General features: G+C 42.8%; 1 pseudogene; it reads left to right on the forward strand.

Annotated features, from left to right (window-relative positions):
- The first annotated feature begins 1,494 nt into the window (after window positions 1-1,494).
- On the forward strand, window positions 1,495-6,349 carry LOC116896007 (annotated as a pseudogene).
- The last annotated feature ends 1,717 nt before the right edge of the window (window positions 6,350-8,066 follow it).

The raw sequence follows: 8,066 nt of genomic DNA on the forward strand, positions 1-8,066 counted from the left end.
CTTGTCAAGACCTGTATCAAAGAAACGTACGTTCTGGATTTTTCCAAGGCCAGAAATCTTTGTTTAGGATGTTTCTTGACTATTATTATAATTAAGTGGCTTGTCAGCAGCTCATGGAGGAAAGAAGACATATTGGCTACAGATTCCCTTGGGTCTGACAACGATTTGAGACATCTGTTGAGAGGCCTCATGCCTTGTGGGCTGCTTGGAGAGTCATTTGACCACAGAAGGTAGTTAGTAAGCAGTCCCTCATATGTTGGGCCCCTTAGACTGCGACTTCTGGCCAACAAAGGAGATTTTAAAGGGGACACGGGCAAGCTGAGTATTTCCAGGGGAAGATGAAGGACGTGGAAACTATGTTCAAGGAAGAGTGTTGAAGGAGGGCTTGGAAAACCATGGCCTGCATGCCCAGCCAGCTTCAGACATGCTGGACTGGACAGGCTGTCATTAAAAACATTTTGAACTTGAGTGCCTTTGAACAGAGCCTGCATTCTCTCTAGGCTTGAATTCTATGCTTCCTCCTACTTCGTACCAACCCAGGTCACAGAGATCTGATATCTGCTTGCTTCCTGGCACTTTCTGATACAAAAAGTCTGTGAGGTAATAAAGATAATAAAGGACACAGAGACCTAGGGAGAGAATACTTGCTATTTTTAAGCATCTAAGTGCATGCGTTCTAACATTAATTGGTTATATTTTAACCAGAAGAGTTATTAAATATGAACAAATAAAACAGACAGATATGTGTGTGCATTTTTGTGTATGTATATGTGTGCATGCGTGTATGAATGTATGCATTTTGTATATGCATATCCATATATGTATGTATTGTGCATTTGTGAGGTGTGTGTGTGTGTGTGTGTGTGTGTGTGTGTGTGTGTGTGTATACAGTTTCTCTAGACAAATGTACTGGGAGGAACTTTTGGTCTACTATTTCATCTTTGACCGTCTTTGGCTCTGATATAGAGCCATCAGGACCCTGGAGCTTTTGAGCAAGGGCATCCTCTGAGTCAGGGCTGCTGAGTCCCTAGGAGTTTCCCCATAGGCTGGGAGTATCTTTTGTCTTAACGAGGCCACCATCCTCCGTGGCTTCAAGATGGGAGCTGACCATTTGAAACTGCAAGTGGGAGGAAACCTGGAGACTTTGGCTCCACCCCTTCCGCCCGCAGCAGGGGAGAGGGAAGGGTAGCAAGCGTAGCAATCCACCCTGCTATGAGCTAAGGGACGACTGTTCAACAGGGCAGGGCTCTAGGGTTTCCATGCACCCAGAAGGGTTCCCATTTCAGCTTGGAGTGCAGTCCAGAGCTCCAGTGCTTGGGAGACTCTGACCGTAATCCCTGTGTCTCTTCACTTGGGGGCTCACTTACATTCTTTCTTAGGAGAGAGGGGGAGAGCTTGCACTAGGGGTGTCGCTCAGCAGTAGAGTTCTTTTTACCACTTCTAAATGATTATTCCATGGGTATGGGTTTTTGCCTGCATGTATGACTCTACGCCATGCGCCAGAAGATCCCAGGACCTTCGGCATCAGGTTCCCTGAATCTGGAGTTAAAGGCAGTCCTGCATTGCTATGTTGAGAAATGCCGTGTGCTGGGATCTGAACCCATAGCCTCTGCACCCACTGAGCCATCTCCTCAGCCCTGCATTTGAACTCTTCGGCACACCCTATGCAATAAAGGTGCAGTAATAAAAAAGCAGCTTTCTGGGTTTTACAACCTGCTTGGGCAAACTGTAGAGCCCGAGGAGGGGAGATGGCACTTCGGACTTCCAGCTGAGTAGAAAAAGAGGTGTGGGGTACGAGGCGACCGGTGGTGAAACAGATACATAGCAGATGTTGAAGACACACTATCATCCAGACAGATCAGTGTGACCACATTAGAGATAGAACACTTTTGTTAAAAAACAAAAACAACGGGGTTGGGGATTTGGCTCAGTGGTAGAGCCCTTGCCTAGGAAGCGCAAGGTCCTGGGTTCAATCCCCAGCCCCGAAAAAAAGAAAAAGAAAAAACAAAAAAAACAAAAACAACAAAAAACATAGTCGGGGTGGTGAGGCACGCCTTTAATCCCAACTTGGGAGGCAGTGGAAGGAGAAGGAGCTCTGAGTTCGAGGCCAACCTGAGATACACAGTGAAACTGCTAAGTTTTACCCCTACACCCTGGGCTCCTGCGACCATGATGCCATTTACCATGAGGTGATGTAACTGAAGAAGTCCTCTCTGATGCTGTCGCCATGTTGTTTGCGTCTTCAGCTCTCAGTCTACAGGGTTGAAAAGCCTCTTTTCTTGTACATTACCTCAGAGACCTCATTATAGCAATGTAAAACAGATAGACGAGGAAAGACCTGGAGAAGCACACTCATCCTGGCTGTTCCTCTGGAAGGGCAGCAAGGTTCTGTGGGAATATTTGAAAAGAAGCACAAGAGGAATAAAAACCTTCCGAGTTGAGTTCTCCAATATGCATGCAAGAGGCCTGGCAAGGTAGTGAGGGTTGTGATGGTGGAAGAGACAGAGGTAAGCACCGATGTCCACTGTGGCACTGCACAGAGGGTGCTGGGCTGAGAGGAGGTCTTTATCACAGGAAATAAAAGACCACTTATAATTCTGAGTTTCACAGAAGTGATATGAGGACTACAGTACAAACTGGAAATAGGAAAACATTCCTATTTCGGGCTCAGATTATACACTAGCTAGGTATCATAGGATTTCACAGACAAACCAGTCAAGCATAAGACAGATATAATCCCCCTTTTACACGGAGAAGAGAACATACAAAACCCATATGCAGGACCTTAATGTGGGAAAGCTCTGATTAGGGAAGTAATGAGAAATGCCAATCCCCTGTATGCGATCTGTTGGGATGGAATTGGAGATGGTCTGTATAGTTTGTAGCACCCTTAAAAATTCCATGTGGACCAGTGTCTAGGCTGTGGCTGGCCCAGGTAGGTATTCTGAACTACTTGTGAATTTGTTGTGTGGCCGAATAGAAGTTTATCTTAGAATGACTTCTAGGGCCATCAAAAGAGGGAAGGCACGGTGACTACATTAAACGAGTGCTCTCTGAGGTAACGACACCCTCAAAGGTGTCTCTGGGTTGGTTACTTGGCAGTAGAACAGCTCCTGCCAGAGGGTTTTTAGTTCCTACCCACCCTCACCACCTCTCTTAGGCAATGCCCTCCACTTTAGGAATAATTACAGCAGCTTTGCAGGAAGGGAGCCTGTGTCCTAGGCAATGAGTGCTCCTTCTGCTGGCTTCTTTGATGTTTCATTAGCATCCTCTCTCCACTTTACTGCCCAGGATGCTGAGGCCCAGCAAATCCAGCCTGCAGCTCCATCAATCACCAAGATGCTCACGAAGTTTGAGCAAAGGTTTGCCCACCTGCAGTGCCCAAGGACTCTGACAGTGAGCACACCACCCAGACAACCAAAGGGCCAAGATCTCTCACAGTGTGCTAAAATTTATTTGTTAAGGAAGTCTTGTTACAAGTCTGCTTTCAAAGGATAACTTTTCTAGTTCCCCTAATTTTATGTCATTTGCAGCTCCTTTTTTAAAATTGTGAACTCACATTTTTATAATAAATTGAATATTCTGGATCGAGCATACAATTACAATTTAGTGTGTGTTTTGAATGACTGAAGTGTGCTTGTTTTCCTATGGGGATTTATACTCCCTCTCACACAGTATTTTTTCACTAACATAAAAATATATAGATTTAAATGTATAGTTCAATGGCTTGGACTATAGGTGCAATTGTATTACTAATATAGTCCATTCTTCAGAAAGGTGCTTGATAAACATATTTATTGTGACCCAAGACAGTGCTTCTTCATCCAATGTGGTCCAGAGAAACCAAAATGTCTGATACCCATGTTCTATACATTCCTTCATCCCTAGAGAGGAAACCTCTCTGCTAATCTCCATCACCATGTTGCAGTCCTTACTGAATGCCAACAGCGTGTTCTCTTTTCGGGCTGGGCTTGTCAGTCGGTACCCACTTCCATTATTGCATCTGTCTTTACTGTGTTTACGGGTGACTAGCAATCAATCTGTGGCTTTCACAATTGAGGTATCCTTTTGATGGATAGCTTCTTTTTTAAAGTAGTTTGGGGCTATTTTGAGGAAAGCTGCTATGAATATTGATACAGAGAGCCTTTCATAACTGACGTCTAGTTTCTAGGAGTAAAGTCGTCACAGAGTAGAGTTCATATAAAAAGCTCGAGAAGGTTTTCCAAATGCCTTCCTTCATTCTTATCCATAGCATTTGGCCATCCCAGTGGCCCCACATTCCTGTCTTCACTTGGTATGACCAGTTCTTAGGTTTAGTCAGATGGGGTTATCTCACTATGGTTTCCTGGACATTTTCCCAATAACATAAAACGATTATCATCTTTTTGTGTGTTTATTGGTAGTTCCTAACACTTTTCTTGGGAAAGACCTATTCGAAACATTTCACTCTTTGAATCTGGATAAAAATTTTAAATGTATTGATCTTTAGAACGTTATGTATTCTGGAACTACAACTCCTCGTGAATATGGACACAAACATTTTCTCACCGCCACATCTTGCCTTTACTCCTCCTTCATAGCGGGGTCTTTGATTTGCAGGAACTTTTAATCTTGACAAAACTGAATGTCACTTTTTCCTCTTAGTGCTTTCTGCATTCCAAAAAAAAAAGAATTTTTCGTTATCCTTATCATGAAAATACTTTTTTTTAAAGCTTCAGAATTAGACCCATAATTATCCCCAAACGAGCTTTGCACGCTGCAGTGCAGGTCAGCAGGAGCTTTCTTTCCTTCCTGTACCAATGCTCATATTTCTAGAAACACTTGATGTTCCATCACTACTGCTAATTGGCCCATTGAATTCTGTTGAAAAACAACTGGATGTAGGCTTGCAGGTCATTTATGGACGCTTCCTTTTTAATTGATCGATTTGTGCTTCCTCAGGTCAACACACTCTTTTAACTTGGTTTTTACCAGCCTTAAACTCTCTGAAGAAATGTGCTAGGAGTCTGGTGAGAGGATATTTAATCTCTATACTAATTTGGAGAAAGTAGACACCCCAACAATAATGAATCTTCCCGCTTTGACACATATTATAGCTCTCTGTATCTCTCTCCATTCATTTTGGCTTCTTAAATCTTGTCTCTGCAGCATTTTTGTCGTTATGGGAATAGAGGGTTTGACCATTATATTAAATCTCTCCTCCTCCCTCCCTCCTCCTCCTCCCTCCCTCCCTCCCTCCCCCTCTCTCGCCCCCCTCCTGTTGGTATAGAGAATAGAATAAGCACACGTTGATTTTTGTTAATTCCACCTTATTTCATGATGTGTGGGTAAAGTCTGCTCCCTGCTTTCATGTTAGCCTTGGATTTTGCTGCATGCAATCATACTGTTTGCAAGCAGGTTTGCTTTGTCTCAATCCACATTTATACTTTTTCCCTTGGCTATATACCATTCTTACTTCCCATTACAAACATTGGAATCCATCACTTTTGCTCGAAATGCTGGTTCAATAGAGCCCCACATTTTGATACATTCGGTTTCATTGCCACTCCGAAAAAAAATTCTTGATTAAGTTCACTGTCACGTCTTGCTCTTTTTTCTGTCACCTCCTAGGCAGTTGGCTGTGCTGAGAGGCTGACTATCTCCTTCCCAGCCACCTGCTGTCAGAAACTCGTTGAAATGGATGATGCATGCAAACTTTCTATGAGAAGTGGAAGGTGGAAGGCCATACAAGTAGCTGCTGATGTTCTAGATGAAGACCAGAAGGGTTGCATGGTCCCAGTCAGTGGTGGGAATGACAAACAAGGTTTTCCCAAGAAGCAAAGTGTCTTGACCCTCGGCAGAGTTCTCCTGCTGCTGAAGAAGAGGCATTCTTGTTATAGAACAAGGCGAGAGGAAGCACAAGTGTGTCTGTGGATGCATTGTGCATGCCAATCTGAGTGTTCTCAGCTTGGTTATTGTCTTAAGGGAGGGAAAGGAAGAGGAGTGGGTGGGTATGGATATTCTTGGACTGAAGGATTCTACTGTGCCCTGGTGGTTTGGACCCAAAAGGGCTAGCAGAATCTGAAAGCTTTTCAGTCCCTCTAAAGAAGATGATATCTATCAATGTGTTGTCAGAAAGCCCTTAAGCTGAGAAGGTAAGAACCCCAGGACCAAAGCACCCCAGATTCGGTGTGCTATTGCTCCATGTTTCCTGTAACACATCACTCTGAAGAAACACTCTACCAGGGAAAACAAGGACGAGGCTGCAGGGTATGCTAACTTTTTGCCCAAGGGAACGAAGGAAGCCAAAGAAAAACACCAAGAGCAGATTGTCAAGAGATGTAGGCTGCCCTCCCCTTGGAGCTTCTGAGTCTAGTCAAAAGTGAGTCTTTAATAGGAACATAGAAAAGATGAGATCTTTTTTAAAAAAAGCTTACCACCATTTCCTTTTTAGCCTAAGGTCTATTTGGAAGTGTGGGGCTTGCTGTCTAAATATCAGATGCCTTTGAGGGTATCACTGTATCATCAACTCCTAATCGATTAGATTTTGGAGAAAAGACACTGGTAGTTTCAATAACCAAGATACAGTTCCATAGGTATGGACCACCGTTTTCTCCTAACTCAAGCATCCCTGATAGTGTACAGTGAACGTCGAGCCCTGATTTCTCTTTCCACACATCCTATTGGCTACTTGTTGTGCATCTATCCTTGCACTCTTCCTCTCTCTTTTGTTCCACTCTGCTCAGAGGTTATTTGCTTCATATTTTTGTTGTTTTAGACATGTTTTTCTGGTCTAGAACATCTTTCTGGGGCTTCTTTAAAACTTTTTTTCCTCGATGAAACTCCCCTGTTTCTCTGTCATTATTTCTAAACCTTTAAACATATTTAAAGTGCTTATTTCAGAGACGGCTTCTAGACTCCAACCTCTGGTCATCAGGGTTCTGCCTTTATTGATGGTTTACTTTTTTGGTTCTATGCTCCATTTTCATTCTTTTTTCTGTGTCTGGAGTTTTTCATAATATTTTAGTCATTTCTATCAAGTTCGCAGTAGAGACTAAACCCAGATGGTATATTTTTTGTTGTGTTCTTCCCAGAAAGAATTTTCTATTTTCTTTGTCCAAAAACTTGGAAAGGAGATTTTTCTTCCCTGAAAAGTCCACCTGACTGTATAGTTGGGCTGGAAACAAGATTCAGCTTTAATTTCAGTTTCCTTCTTGCCAGTGAGAGGATGGTGAATGTTCTTACCTTTTCAGACTCAACCCAAAATCCTCGGTGCTGGTATGAAGGTCTGATCTCTTTGACGTTTTCAAGTTTTGAACTAGGGGTATTCAGTGGCAGCTTTTTTAGTTAGATTTTTCTTCCAGATAATACTGTAGACAGCTCTGGGACTTGATTAGTGGAAGGGATGAAAAGCAACAGAGAGCTCCCTACTTTTTAGCTCTGCCCCAACTGCTGCTGAGTTGGCAAATTTCCCAGGGTGGAGAATTGTTCTGAGAAATTTATTTTTGTGTTTGGGACTCTTCCAGATTCCAATATTTCATGGAGTTTACACTGCTGTTAAAAGGCCAGCTGATTTTTTTTCCCTCATCCTAACAAACTTTTGCCCATGTTTATGGGCTAATTGCCTCCCCCCTCACGCTAGGCAAGTTGCCCCAGTTATGAAAATAGTTATCATTATGTGTTCTTCTTTCATGTTTTTATCTTTGGGACTGGTTTGTTTAGGTGTGTGCATACATGTGTGTAGTGGGGTTTTGTGGCTTTAAAGGAAAATGCAAAGTTTAGCCTATCTATTATAGTTTTTTTGCTATTTCGAAGGTGATCATCTTTATGCCTGTGTCTTAACCAAAATAGAGCTCCATAGTTTTCTATTTTCTGGTTTCCAAGAATTCTGTTGTAGATTATTTCTGAGAGTCAAGTGTGAGGCCTCTGAGCAGTATAAAATACTCCGAGGTCTGGATTCAGACTCTGAATACCGCTTGCCTGAGTCACGAGCAGTACTTGGCCTTGTGATGTGTTGTTGTTTTGTTCCTTTTGTGCCACAATCCAAAAGAATTGTTTTTTTATGCATAAGCCTGGTCTATGTCTAT

The sequence above is a fragment of the Rattus rattus genome, chromosome 3, assembly GCF_011064425.1.
Source record: "Rattus rattus isolate New Zealand chromosome 3, Rrattus_CSIRO_v1, whole genome shotgun sequence".
Taxonomy (NCBI): Eukaryota; Metazoa; Chordata; class Mammalia; order Rodentia; family Muridae; genus Rattus; species Rattus rattus.